The sequence below is a fragment of the Macrosteles quadrilineatus genome, unplaced genomic scaffold, assembly GCF_028750875.1.
Source record: "Macrosteles quadrilineatus isolate MER2022 unplaced genomic scaffold, UCM_ALF_1.0 Scaffold_3__2_contigs__length_128488019, whole genome shotgun sequence".
In the NCBI taxonomy this organism is placed as follows: Eukaryota; Metazoa; Arthropoda; class Insecta; order Hemiptera; family Cicadellidae; genus Macrosteles; species Macrosteles quadrilineatus.
The window spans coordinates 45,871,037-45,887,522 of NW_026542596.1; positions in this window are offsets into that span (position 1 = coordinate 45,871,037).

Consider the following 16,486-nt stretch of genomic DNA (forward strand, 5'->3'; position numbering starts at 1 on the left):
TGTTTAAGTTCTCTTAATTAAATTCAAACATAAACTCAATCTGTATATATAGTGTACGTGTATATAATGAAAAATAATATCTAAAACAGTTTTTTATGCCACACAGCGTGGTATAATACGTTGGAGTGAACAACAAATTATGCAAAACAAAGGCCACTAAACAACTTAAGTAATTCAATTTTCTACTTCCTACTACAGAAAAAATTCATAATAAGTATTTTAAGTTTTAACAGAACTAATTAACAGAATTACTCTACTCAGGTATGTCTGAAAGAAAATGTTAAACAAATATTTAACCTTTCGGAGGTGTAAAACTAAATGGCAACTTGTTTTTGAAGGCACACACAACAAGTAAACTGGCTATACGCTAAAGTTAGTTAGCCGTATAAAGGGCTTCAACGTACATTATAGTTGGTTGTCAGCATGTATCGGGAAGTGGTAGTTTACAACCACTTTGGTTATGTTACATTTACTATACACGTTCAGACATTTGATAACAACAAGAACCAGTTATCATCGGTAGTTATGAAGCAGATTATTGCATTACTAGTATATACAAGTTTACTGTTATCCTTGCGTGTAAAAAAACCGACATAGACATAGTTATCAGTAAGCTCTCGAATACTCAATGTCTGTCAATATTTCCAAAATGACGTTTACAAATTGTACCATCAATCGGGCCTAATACATGTGAAGGATGAATTGCCAAACATTTTTATCCGTCTTTGGGCTTAAAACAAAAGGTCCCTATAATTCAATCTTTCCCAAACTATGACAAATTTTCTAATCCACTGATGGATTTCAAAATGACTGTTGTTGCTCTGAAATATGGTTTTATTTCTTCCATCAACATTAATGTGATTGATATGATTAACAACAACTATTCAACTTAATAAAAATTAAATAGTGCAATGATTACAGAATAATCAACTCATTGAAGCCTTGAGCTTCTTTTGCTACCCATATAGTCAGTATGAGTATTTTAGTAGTTTTTTTCTCATGGAACCGAAGAACCTATGCTATTATTAAGGCTTTTTTATGGCTTGTACATCAGTAGAGCCACTCGCACTAGGTACTGGCATGCTTATCTGTCCCAAGTATCGAAGTGTGAGCGTTTTTTATAACGGGTCATGAACTCGATGTTGTTGGCTGCAACAGCTAGAACAGGTACTATCACCGGACTGTTCTAGTATGGAACTCTTAGGCCGGGGCCTGTAATTTTTTACCAGCGAAACTGTTTTTTTTTCGTTTTCACGTGCGACGCACGTGGAACAGTTTGACTGTGGCCACACTCGTCTTACGAGATAGGTTTTTTGGGCAAACCAGTGAGACTGAGAGCATGCCACACTGGCAATAAAAATCATCCGTGTCCGTGTTCCGCCTCCCCCACCCCTCCACGCTCTCTGCAAAGTAAATCAGTCTGGTTAAAACTAGAAAAGTCCGTGGAAAAAAATCAGCGAGATAAGATGAGTGTGTTCACTCCCATAAGCCGCAATGCCCCGCGGGCCGCGACTATTTTTACGTGCAACGCCCATGGAATGTTAGTAGAGAATACACGTACAATTCCGTTTGTCAGTTGTCAGAGACTGACAAACGCGTTCACGAACGTTTTTACTCTAGTGTGACCTGCCCCATATACCGTAATGTATCTCTCAAACCCACGGGTAACGCCCGTCGGAAGAAATTCAGCGAGATAAGATGAGTGTGGCCCCGGCCTTACCAAGAAGAACCAGAACGATAGCTGTTCCATGAAGTCTCTTCTGTTATTTTACGCACATCTATATTTAAAAGACTTCTGAATGTTGTTACAGCACAGCCAAATATTGTTGTATTTAATTCCATCTACAATTTCTATTTATTATAAATCGGTTACTTTAGCATTAACCATTAATCATTAAGCATTATTCAAAAATAAACAACACAAGTACACGTAACACATCTAAAATCATTTGAGACCTATAATTTTATTTTATTTTATTTTATTTTATTTCCAACGGCAGCAGCCAATTTACAAAGATAAACATGATGGTTGAATACAACAAAATAGGTAAGCAAAATTTGATGATTAATTTAGATTAAACATATTCCTATTCAGAAGCAGAACATTTCTAAAGAAATCTTTTATTGCATATATTAAAAACCCACAATTTGTAGTGTATTGAATCAAGAAGAGGTTATTTACCTAAATTTGCTTAATGGACTAATTGATAGATTTTCATGATTCTTATTTTGAAGGATTTGACAGATTTTCCGGCGATTTCGTTTCGACAGGCCGTAAACTAATTTCACGATGTAGCATTCCTAAATGGCTGAAAGATCCGTATTTATTTATTATAAGATTGTCAATCAACAAAAAGTGAAAAAGTACAATGTTGATAAAAGAACAAGTTTATATGCTAACACTTTTTCAAACGACAATAACTATTATAGCTAGACAAAGGTTATTTTGAAGAACAGATTTAGCGTTCACAGTTCAGTGGTTATGTAGCAATAAAGTAGTCTGCCGTCGTAGTCTAGACGACTATTCTGTTTACATAAGTCGGTCTTTTGACCAAACTGTGTCCCTCAATCTTTAAAAAATAAATTGTATTGAATTCTTCAATTCAGTATTTATGGATAAGGTGTTTTTGAATACTCAAAAGTCTCGATGAAGAAGGGTTTATTCAGATAATAATCTTTGATTTTTTACCACTTAAGCAAAAGGCTTTTACGACATACTTTAAGAATGCATTTTAAGGATGTTAAGGATAGATCTTTCACATTGTAGATTTGTGAAAATGTATGAAAAAGATAATCGAACTAATTTGTTAAAATGAAATTTACTTTCTTAGGTGGAATTAAGTAATTGGCTAAAAAGTGACATCTACTTGTAAGGTATCTACTAGCATAGTATATACAGGATGATCACCATTGAGTGGTTCCAGTATTACAGGAGGCCACCATTGGGATATCGGAAACGGTAAGAATTAGATAAAACTTTAAATGGGGGACAATCCTTTATTTTTTGTGGCAGTTAAAAATATGATTGCAGTTTTTCGAAATTCAGTCGCCATTTTCCAAAATGGCGGCCAATTTAGAAATTTCTTATGGAACACCCTATATTTTATCATGTTTTCGGATAGAACATGCAATTTAAAAACTTTTTTATTCTTAACATTTTTTCGATAAACCGACTCGTTTAGGAGTTACAGCTTACAGCCTATGGAAAAATGACTTCTGGTGTACATTTTAAAGTTTTTAAACATCATGAAGTAAATATATTTAAATGCAAAATGTACTGAAGACTTTTAATTTCAGTACTTAGCAATTCAATTTAAACTTATTTTAACTTTTAAATGCTTAGAATAAGTAAGTATAACCATTAAACCAATATCCATACTTATCCATACGTACTTAACATCCATACAGCGTTTCATAAAGATCGGTTGGGAAAATATAATGATAAAACTTGTCAAAATGGATGAAATGTACGATAAAAATCATCTTCATGTAACCACACAACAAGGTAGTGTACAATCATGGACCAGAAGTGTACTCCAGGAACGGAAACTAAACAACAGCTAACTTAGTTACCAGGAACAAATGACATTACTAACCTTTACCTTTTAGCGTACAATTTCTAAGTTATATTTTCTTATAATGATCAAAATTGTGTTATTTATGTGACGTTTACTAACATATAGCCAACACACAGATGCTATATAGTAGGCTATTCTCCGTAATTTGATATTTGCCAAAGATTATTTATTAATATACAGTTTAAGGTTTTGTATACGTGTAACTTTACCTCTTATGTGAAGCCTGTTATCTCCATTAGGACGGTACTTATGCATACTATGTAGTAAGTATTGATATTTCTGTTGTCACTTTTGTTGTGCTCAGTATCGAGTTGGGAGCGAGCAGGTCTAGTGGTTAGAGCACGGTACTGAAGTCCCGGGTTCAAATCCCACAAAATCGCCAATGGATTTTATCTTATTGATAATGCCGCAACCCCTAAGTCTAGCCTGAAGTAATGCGAAAAACAATCCCGGGCTCGTGACTAGTGTCCCAGGACAAAAACAAACAAAAAGTATCGAGTTCGGACTTTTACTAATCATAGGCCTAGCTCTTTTAGCGAATTTCCCATATAGGGAATAAGCTATTACCGTAGTACTCATGGTAAGATCTGGACCCGGGACCGATTTTTTTTTCGTTTTGAGGTCCCTAGAGGCCAAAAACACCATCCGTTCAAATTCATATATATATATATATATTTTTATATATATATATATATATATATATAAATTTATATATGTGTCCGTTAGCGCGATAACTCGAGCAAAAACGATCCGATTTTGATTAAATTTGGTACAAACGTGTGTGTGTGTGTGTGTACTACGTTTATTCGAACGAGTTCACGAACTAGCATGATCAGACCATGGGAACGGGGGTTTATGGGGGGTTTTATGGGGTAAAAATGGGTTTTTCCCACTTTTGACTAAAAAACATAAAATTTTGCAATTTCTTTCCAAACTATTTTGTAGAGCTTAAAAAAACAAATAATTTAGTATATTGAAGCGTTATAATGCACCTAATGGTTACGGAGAAAATTCCAACAAATTGTAAATTTAAAATTCTCATGTTATTCTTATGGAGAATAAGTAAACTGTTGTAGTTTGCTTGTTTATTAACATTTTTTGACCAAATTTGGAAAATGTTTTTATTTCTTACTAACTATTAACATTTTACATAAAAAACACTTTTACCCTACCTGTTGCAGCTAACCTAAGTATGTGTTAAACTGATTCTATTTAAATAGGGAATAAATGTTGACATTTTTAAGGAGACATTTTAGTGTAAATCCAATCAGGCAAATGGAAATTCGCTTAGTCTGCAGGTTTGCTGTCGCGGGAGTATTTAATTTAGAAGTCAGTTTAACCCATTTAAATCTAAATATTTAATTTGATCATTGCAATTTTGACATGCAAACGTAAATGTTTTATGCAAGACATATCCATTGTTGGAAAGTAATATTTAATAAACTTTGACCGTTGATGGTCTTATAACATAAATATTTCATGGACATATCCCTTTAATAGGAGGATAAGGAAGAATATTCCTTATTAAGTATAAACTGTTTTAGATTTAAATTATTAAATGCTTTGTTTTTATTATCTAAATAGGATCCCTTACTTTCAAAGCGACTTTCATCTTAAAATACCAGTGTGTTCTTCTGTACGACTAATTCACTAAGCTTTACATGATAATCTAGCTTAAGAGATTTATTGAATAAAATATAGTTTGTTAAACATTCCATTGTCGTAGCACTATTTAAATACTAAAGTAAATTAAAAAGTTGAAATTCTCTTGATACTTTTATTGGCAAACTGAAAAGTCGAAAAATCCAAAAAATCTTCAGAATAATAACAACAAGAAGTGTTTGTGAACTGGAATGAAATGATGATAAATAAGTATTTTGTAAAATAAACGGAATAAAAAACATTGTTGATAACAGTTACAGATGGAATATAAATTACATTGTACGGCAAAAGGTTTGACTTAAAGGGTTTAATTAACAGTTTTAAAACGATTCCTTTTTGCGTTTGGGTAAAATTCATTAAAAGGACTTCTTCTTGATTAGTGACGCATGTTAGTGACAATGTGCAATAAATAGAACTATTTTGAAAACGATTGTGCATTCATTTAGAATTTATAAGGCTGATGTAAATCAAATTTTATAATTGTTTATCCTTTGTTATCATTAGGCAAAACATATGGCAGTGTTTGACATTATAAAACTATGAACCCGAAACTAAAATAATAAACTAAAATGAGACAGGTGACTTTGAAACCCCCGTATATGCCACAATTAAGTTTCTTAACACATAAAACGTCAAATTTTGTATGAGATTGCGCTATTATCCCAAGCGTTTCACTAAGCTTTGAAAAATGATGAAATATTTGTGTACCTCACTGAAAAATGTATTACTAAAAACAATATTGGCTTAAAATCAAGTCACTAAGTAAAAAACCTCTATTACATACTTTTCAGTTTCAATAATATAGGTACTTCAAAAGTAAAAACATAAACCAGAGTATGCAACTAACTTTGTACATAACTATTCTATACTTGGAATATTAGTTTTGCAAAGAAAAACATAAGGACTTGTTATCTCTTGGAAGTCGTGTTTTTCACTTAACTGAATTGATGAAACTTAACTTTAATTACTGAATGTAGACGTTACTAAGTTTAAAAAAACAAAACAAATTAGAACAAGACTGTTAAAATAAGATCTGTATAATTTTCTCCTTAGACCTACTCAAGTAATTTTTTACGAAATAAAAACACATTTAAAAAGAAACATTACTGCAAAATATTTTAAATTTAATATATATTATGACAAAGCGAAATAACGACAATGGTATTTACCAACCTTGCAAAAATTTCTTTGGGTTAGAGAGTTTGCGCTGAATTTAAAAACTAAAACCAATTTCATAAACCATTAAATCTCGTCACCATCAGGGATGCGATATCTGTATATTGACTATTGCTTGAATATGATTTTCTCTCCTTTATCGTCTTGTAAACTTTATGCACCCAACTTTAAGCTGAAGAGTACTTCAGAAACATACAACAAAAGTAGCTAGATGTAGTAACGGAGTTTCTCGATTGAAAGTTTGAAACATGTGGCTGAAAAACTAAATCTTTTACTACTAAAGTACTTAATATGCAATCATCAAGTAAGTTAATTTATATCGATAAAAACTTGTATACAATACATTTTTGTATTATTACCACTATTCAAAAGTTTTATAGTATAATTTTATCTTTTGGGGTTTTATTACAGTGTAATCCGTTTGTTGGCTTCATGTCAATATGATGGGAATTTCGTGACGAGTATTGTACGATACTTTTTATCTCGATGGAACAAACTCTTTATCAAACTTTATCTGATATTTCTTAATCGATTCCTTTCTCTAATCTAAACACAAAACGGCTGTACAATTATTTTTGTGTAAAATTCAGCTGATTGTAACTTTGAATTTATGTCAGGCAAAGTATTGTTTGTGTAGCGAAAGCAATGTTTATGTCAAGAAAAGTCAGCTGATCACTTTTTTTTGGTGTATGGAAATTGAAGATTTTCGAAGATCTCACCTGTTTGGAAATGGGCTATTTTCGAATACAGAGTGATGAAAAACCTTTAAGCAAGCAAGGCAAAATTGTTATGTAAGGCAAACACATAATAATTATTAATTAGTTATTAAATTATTATATTAATACAATACCCTATTATTTTCCAATTATAGGTATTTCTGGTCCCTATTGAAAGAAATCAATTGCTATCCTTGGGTCGTCTAGTTCAATTGAAATAGAAATGTTCAATAGAAATCCAACATTTAAAACATTGTTAGGGTTTTAACCCTATTCCAGTACAGCTTTCTACTTCATTACGTAGTTTAGAAATACATAGAACATTCCGTTTGATAAAAACTTACATTATTACAGTGCACAATTTGCATAGCGTAAAAAAGTACTAGTTGTTAAAACTAGATTTTAGACTTTTACAGTAATAATTGAAAAACATTACAATACCAAACATGTAAAAAATTATCACCTAATTTAATTGCCTGCGAAGGAAAATGCTTTTTAGTAAAGTGTAATAGGCATATTTGATTAAGTACACACAACAAGTTAACTGGCTATATGCCAAAGTTAGGCTGTGTAGCACTCTGAAAGTTAGTGTGGTATATAAACTGTTCCCATGTATGTTAAAGTTGGCGTTAATGTTACGGAAAGCAGTAGTTTGTAGCCGCTATGCATCATGAATCATAAATCTAATACATTTATCCCTGCTACAAAATGTTTAGGCCTGCAGGACATATATTTATGCATAGCTTGAAAATTGACAAAAATAAATGTATGGTTTTACTATTACGTCGTTGAACCATAATAATAATATGTGAATACAATGGTTGGTCGTAGAGATTTTATCCTGATATCGAGCAGTTTTAAAATTCTGGTGTCTATTCTTTTTTAATAGTCTGGATGACATTAATTACATTTAAGGTTTCAATAAGCCACAAGGTTCCCTAAAAGGATTTAATTAAACCTCGATATAAAAAAAGACTCGTACAGCTTGGGCCGTCATGTGGGCGAAATAAATGTCAATGTAAAATTACCGAGATTGTACATATGTCGGCGGGCATTAAATTAGGGATTGATATAAAGAAGGCTATCATGAATGGCGAGAATATTTTTTAATAAATGTTTGGGTATTACATTTTTTTTTATTGGGTTATTGAATAATACCTTTGGATTGTTTGACTACAAAAACCATTTTATATTTATTTTAACTTATGAATAACAACATAACAACGCAAATAATAGTTATAATACTCTAATATCCATGTAATGCATCACAAATAATTACATTTTGTTAACGTATTAACGGCCATAAACATCACAAACATCTAGAATCAATCGGGTTTCTCTGATTGAATAAGCAAATTTAAACGGATTCAAATACGACTTAAAATCACGTCTTAAAATCACTGGTTAAAATCCATTGCACACAATGGTTCTACCATAATGATAAATTTGGTATTAAAAATAAAAATAAACTTTGAGGGCCTTGGTAGCCTATTGATCAGCGTCTTGGAATTCTATGCGGGAGAGACGGGTTCAATTCCCAGTACATCCCCAAAACTTAAACAAGTTTGGATCTCTAAAAACTACACTGAAATTATGATAACTTAATTATAATTCAGTTGGTGCACTATTGCTGTAGCGTAGGCAAAAGAATTTATAAAAAATAAAAACTGGAAAGGAATCAAAAGGTTAACCCATCGCAGTATTATCAGCAACATACACAATAACATAATAGCAATAGCTTAAAATATTGACTTACTGTACAAATTTTATTTTACTATTATACTGTCCTAAAAGTAGTTTGCAAGGGAAACATTCTAGTAAATTACCTTGAAGTATTGAATTATTTTTACTAAATCACCTTAACGGCGATAACCAACATTTACCCGCTGGGACGTGTTGACTTTTTTATAGGCACCAATGCAAAAAACCCATACCCACATGGGACTTCACAAAAACGCTATCAATTCTACATGTTTTATTAATTATACAGCTTTTCAGAGCTATGTATGCCGTAATATACAAAACCCCTTTTTAATACAACCCTTAATTGTATTGCATAGGTGATATTATGTTTTAAAATAAAAATTTACTACCAGTGATCTTGGTTTGTATATTTTAACAAACAGCTATTGCCATGCTTAAGATTAAGGCAACATAGACCACGCCTAGACCAGTCTTGCACATTAGATGATCTTTTACATGCGAATGACAAAGCCATATCGGTAGCTAATTTTTGGAAAAGTGAAGTCTGATTTCCGGACACGGAAAGTAAAGTAAGTAAGTAAAGTAAGTAAGGCAACATATATATTATTTTAAAGAATTGATATTGGCTTTAAAATAAATATTTATAGTGGTTTGAAATTAACAAACAACTGTATCTTAATTTAGACTTAGAAGAATAAAGAGGGTTAGGTAATCTCTTTTAAGTAGTTACTGTTTTCAAAGGTTTCCTATTCGATCTCTCATGTTCACTTTCGGAAGAATCAACTTATTTTCTTATAAACATCAGTGTAAACAAAAACATCTCCACTTATATTAAAATATAAATATACACTTCTTACTAATAACTTTTGTCGTACTTATATTTTTAATATTTATTTGGTAAAGTGTTAATATGTTTAAGTTGAATTTGTATGATAACCTGGCAGCATAGTTTTGTATTTATTTATACAGGGTGTTCAAAAAAGGTGGGGACATATTTTACCGATTGATTCCTTGGGTCAAAATAATGATAAAATCAAGAATAACATTTTTTCCAAAATCGCGTCGTTAACCAGACATTTGCCATGTTGTATTTTTTACATACACATTTTTATCTTCTAATATTTTCAACCGATCGATATGAAACTTTGTATGTAGGTTAAGGTAGAAGAGACCCGTGTTATAAAAAAATTTTATCTTGATTAAACCTGAAATTTCAAAATGGCGGCCATTTAAAATGTTTAATCTTAAATTACTCAAAAATGGCTGGTTTTATGAAAAAATGTCAATGACAATTTTATTTAGCATTTTTAATTAGGCTACCTATCAAACGGTTCTAAGTAAAAAAATATCAAATAAGAAATATAGCTGAAATATTACAATTTTTATTAATTGTAAAATGGGGCAAACATGACTAAATTCTGCCTTATTCTAAACCATTTTACAACTAAAAATCGTAATATCTTAGCTATTTATTATTCTTCTTCTTGAACTTGGGATCGTTTGATAGGTAATAAAAAATGCTAAATAAAAGTATTCTTGACATTCTTTCATAAAACCAGCCATTTTTGAGTAATTTCAGTTTAAAAGTTTTAAATGGTTGCCATTTAAAATTTTTTGTTTGAATCAAGTGAAATATTTTTCTAACACATATTTTTCTCTTTATTTTGACCCAAGAAATCACTAGGTAAAATACGTCCCCACCTTTTTTGAACACCCAGTATATTAAAATCATATTATCTAAGAAAACAGGATACATAAAGTCCAACAATGCTTTAACACTCTAAGCTAGCAGGAAATATCGTGTTGTGCGGAATTGCTTCTGACATTTGAATGCAATCATTCCACTTTATAGTCTTCCCTTTGTCACTGTATTTTGTATACAGAGTTAAATACTGTAAGTCTCAGTTATTCCCATACAAACAATTGAGCGAATTGTGTGTTTCCGTACAAATAGTGGTAAAACAAAATAATATCTTGCGACGACTTCAACCCTAAGAAATCCTATCCAGTAGCAAGCAATACCACTATAGGCCAATCAACGTAATTTTTAATTTATTTTACTGGCATGTTACCCATATTTAAAAATAAAAACTTAAGTTAGGATAGTTATTAATTTTATTTTCCCTCACGGGTATTCAACAATGTTTATTGTTAACAGTTCAGTGGTTGTGGGGGTTAAAAAATACTTCTGTCTTTCATTGTCTATAAGGCGTTCCTATTTATTTGCTTAATTTATTTACGCCAGAAACAAGAAGTACTTTTTGCACTACAGTTATGACATTTTGAAGACATTCTTCAAATCCTTAAGTCTTTTAGCTAATGGCTTACCAAATTGTTTGGTCTTTTGTTAAATGTTTATATATTTTATTATAGCATGATGTGCTTCTTTTTTTAGTAAAAGCTAGGGCAAACTTTTATTTCTCTGAACATATTATATGGTAGCGTGAAGTGTTTTATATTTTTTTATGCATCTTAGTCTTAATAAAAATACAATGTTACGTTATAATTTCCATATCTGTACCTATTTAAACAAAATTACTTCCAGTTGAATGATAAATTAGTAATTTAACAAAGTTAACAAGCATACATATAGAAAAACATCACAGTAAAACATAAACGGGCAAACACTATGATGAATGAAAACTATTATATACCGTACTACAAATGGTTTCCAGAAATCCGGCAGGTCATCAATGTAAAAATTAGATAATGATATTATCTTGTAGTTACAGAGATTTTAAAACGTTTTTAGTAGCTCGCTTTCTTGTCCGGTACAAATTTTGTAATAAATTTTATACTAACTTCCCAATGAGCTAGAGACTTGAAAATTGAAACAGCTCAAAAATGGTTGAAAATGCAATATTATATCATTCAATTTTATATTCCCCTTGGAATACGCCCCATGGGCTTGTTTTTATTAGCTCGATTTCCAAAAAATTTTGATATCAATTTTAAACGAAGTTCCCGATGAGCTAGAGACTTGAAATTTGAAACATAGCTCACAAATGGATGAAAATGCAATATTATATCAATTAATTTTACGTGGTCGGAGGCCACGTTGACTAACCCTCCCATACCAGCCAGGGAAGAAATGGCTCCTGGAGGAGGCCTGAATTACACAGTGTGGAAGACCCCAAATCGAATTAGGGTCGAGGTACCAAAATGCAAGTCAAACATGCAGAAATGGGGTCTCTTACCAGACGAAGAAAACATCTTGTGTGCGTGTGGTGCTGTTCAGGATCATAACCATCTGCTGATCTGCCCACGCCTGGACCAGTCTTGCACATTACATGATATTTTACAAGCGAATGACAAAGCCATGTCGGTAGCTAATTTTTGGAAAAGCGAAGTCTGATTTCCGGACACGGAAAGTAAGTATATGAACTAATTTCCATATTTCCCTTTGGGCTAAGCCCCATGGGCTTCCAAATTTTCCATGTTAACATTTTGAAAGAATGTAAATATATCAATTAATTTATGACAAAGCCATGTCGGTAGCTATTTTTTGGAAAAGCGAAGTCTGATTTCCGGACACGGAAAGTAAGTATATCAATTAATTTTCATATTTTCCTTGGGCTTGCAAATTTTCCAAGTTTAAATTTTGAAGGAATTTAAATATATCAATTAATATGTCAGCTGTAAATACTTAAATTTGGCAGTTAGAAAAGCAGAGGTTAAGAGGTACAGGCTCTGCTCCCAATATATTCTGAATACAAATAATAATGGTTTGGTTATGTATTAACAGGCCTTATACAATAGATTTAACATAATTACACAATTAAGACTAAAAATTATAAAATAATTGACCTATGAAAATACTTTTTTTTAATTCCACGTTTTTAAACGCACTAAAAAGTATAAAATAATTTTAAAATATATTGAGGAAATAAATACTTGCAAGATTTAAAACAAAAAACGTGGCGTGCATGCAATAGATCATATTACTAGTTCAATAGGTGAAGTTAATTTTAAATTAGCATGCGCCCCACTTTTTCGTTTTAAATCTTACTAGTATTCATTCTCTCAACATATTGATAAATTATTTTATACTTTTTAGTGCGTAAAAACCGTGGAAAATTTTAAAAGTAGTTTTATTTATAAATTATTAAATTTAAACTAACTCAACAATAATGGATAACATGTGCTCTGTATTTGATACTAAGCGGTTTGCAAAATGTATATTTTTCTTGCGAAAAATTGTATTAATACAACCATATGTGTGATAAATCAACATAGACCTCCCACATTGTTAGACGTCATATCTTTGTTGATCGTGACATACGCGATTTCACAGCTGATTGTGATTACATTAAACATTTATAGTCCGCTGATCTGATTTAATTGCAAGTGACTGTTGCGTTTGTGTTTGTGTTTGGTGCTATTAATGTAATCCTGTCAATCAATTTTATCGGCAAAACACAACGTAACCAATTTGCCTAATATTAATTTTCACAAACGCTGTAACTGATTTCACAGGACTGCCTGTTACACTGTTCAGTGCCGAGTATTGAAAATCCAACGCAATAATTTCTGGTACCTATATGAGATGATTTTGGTAATACTTTTGGTTTTAATCGATGCCAAGAATATTTTTAGTCAACCGGTAGCCTGTGAAGAGTTTTCTTACTCTTTATAGCTAAACAAATAAATACTCACTTTATTTTACAATGTGAAACTAAATTATTATTCACAAAAATTATCACAACATTCCTAAACACATTTTACTATAGTTCGGCCGCTTAGAAAACGACCTGCGCGCTAATGCTAAACCAATGCTGGAGGAGGTCGCTTTCTAAGCGGCCGAACTATAATAGTTTATCCACCATTCAAATTTTTCTACTGTTATTCCAACAAGTTCACAACAGCTGTCCCTTTCCAGCACAGACAGGCTTAACAAGCAACACTTACACCTTATTGTTAGGTACACAAACATTTTATTTTTATATTATATATTTAACAGCCTGTACACGATTCCTAATCAAGTATTGTGAGTAAGCAAATAATAACGGATTTTGTTCTAATACAAAATTCCACAAAATTCATTATTTTTACGTATACAAGGTTTAATAATCAAGTGTACCTTCGTTATAAACGTTATTTTCAACCTGTTCCTGTAAGTAAGTAAACAGCAGTTATAAAAGATAAAAGTGCACTAGATGGTAAGAGTAATGGGTTTCAATAGAGATTAACTCCTTTGAGTGAAGAAAACATCACATTTCAGATCATTTCAGGTCATTTCAGGTCATTTGAGATTGTATATTGTCTTTACAATGATAAATGTTTTGTTAAACAAACCTTCCAGTTTTCTTTTCACTCATTTAAATGCAAATGAAGCTCTAGATATGTTGATACCTAGTGATTTCCCAAGTCTCTCTATTGGGTTTAGTCTGCGATTGATTGAAAGAGAAAATTAACTTCTATCTATATAAATTGTACCCTACATTTCTAATTTTTTGATCAGGATTTACCTAAAAGCTTTTATAAAAAAAGGAATATGCTGAAGTTTAAATTGTAATGTATGTATTGTCTCATGAAATGTATTTTATGAAATTCGAATTAAAATCAAATTAAAAAAAAACAAGAATGTTGGTCATTATCAACTTACTCCTGGCAACTAGTCATGTTTATAATTTTGTAATTTAAGGTACGTGACTTTACCCCTCTTGTGTGCAGTAGAGGGCCGTTATCTCAAGAATATAATGGTCCAGACTTAATGGCAGTATGCTGCAAGTTCTCCCATTATCGCCTCCATTGGGCTTAATATCATGTAACTAACTTTAATTACACCGACATTATTTAAAAATTAGTTTATCGTTCTTTTCTGTGTTTTATTATGATCATTAGTTTTTAATTGTATGTAACCAATTTATGAGACAAAAATCTATATTTAAGAAATTCTGAGGAAAGCCTCACAGAGTGGTTTAATACTGAGTTTGGTATTTTTATATAGGAATTGTCCTTTCCAAATCAGTTTTCAATAAGAGGTGATGCACTTTTAAAAGCACTTATTTTAGATGTAAAGTATTCAATGCAAACATACACTGTGTTTGGGGGTATTCTACTATATGACTCACTTAGCAGTAAATAATTTTCCACTCAAAATCTTGTTAAATTGCATTGCATGGGTTAGACAACACTATAATATTAACTATTGGCCTTGCACAGTTAGCTTGCAAAAGTAAAAAGGTATTGTTATCCAAACCACTAATAAACCAACTATTAGTTTACCAAACAAACTCTAAAACTATTAATTATGTACAGATAATTGAAGCTGAAGAACAAGTATTCCGTACAAGAATCTAGTTAACAAGAAAGTCAAGGCCAAAGATTGAAAATAAATTACATTACACGACAATCGGTTTGACTTAAAAGGTCTAATTAACTTAACAACTCCCTCAAATGAATACTTTTGTACTTAGATAAAATTGAATTAGTGGTCCTCTTACTGTTAGTAAGTCTTGTTAAATGACAATTGTAGCCTAGAAGGTTTTACCGAATTGCTATAAGAAAATTACTTTACAAATCTAATCAAATCAAATAAAAAATAATTTATTCCATAAAATATACGCGTTATAAAAAAATATAATATCCAAACAATTGATATTTGTTGTTTTAAGGGATTTAAGGGATACAGGCATTATTGATTCTTAATCACGCACAACTTTAAAATGGAAATAATGTGATGATAAATACATAGAAAACCTGTTATACATTGTGTGTAAATATTTTTATAAACTATTTTTGAATTATTCTAAATTAAAATTGTAATTTCTCTTTAATACATTTTTTGTATAACGTTACGTTTAAGCTAACTTTTTTATAACTCAATGATGCTCTAAAACATTCAAAATATTTTGTAAATCTCGCAGTTTAATAATATAATGTTACAATTTACTAATTATAAAGGTAATATTATTTTTTATTTTATTTTTATTCGATACCATTAGTAAAGTTTCAAACCTTATGTCAAGGGTACAGTAGGTATGCGTCCTGATCCCCAGCCCTCACTTTACATACTTTACTACATACAGATCATACTCAGTTCACTTTACTTTACATGGCTTATTGCATTTTGTGTTATATCCCCCAAGTATCCAGCTAAGATTCATAGGGTGGGACTACAAATTTAATACTTTAAACCAGTATGGAAACCCTTATCATACAATTTTCAAACAACTAAATCGGTCTGACATACCAATAATGTAGAATAGTGTTTTACAGTTGACAGTCGACGGGTAAATAGGTTACTGTAGTCAGCGGAAACCATGTTAATGCAAGGAATTTCGTTACAATACCAAACCTTAACATTCTACTTGGCAAACTGGTAGTTGCCTGCATACAGATATTCTATAGAGACTTCTGACATTTTCAGCTGTACACATATATAAATCGGTTATTTCCTATTAATCAAAGTGCGTATGTAACATTTTGCATTATTCTAAAAACTTGATTAGTATTAATAGATAAAAAAATATAATATTATACTCTGTAAATGTAGTTTCAAACAGTATTTAAACCAAATCATTCTTAATTAATACCTTACTTATTGTTATATTAATGTTAAAAAAACAAACTAAACTAATCTTCTTAAACAATCACTAAAGATGTTTTTGCGAAAAGGAATAGGAAATAACCTTGTACCAATTGAAG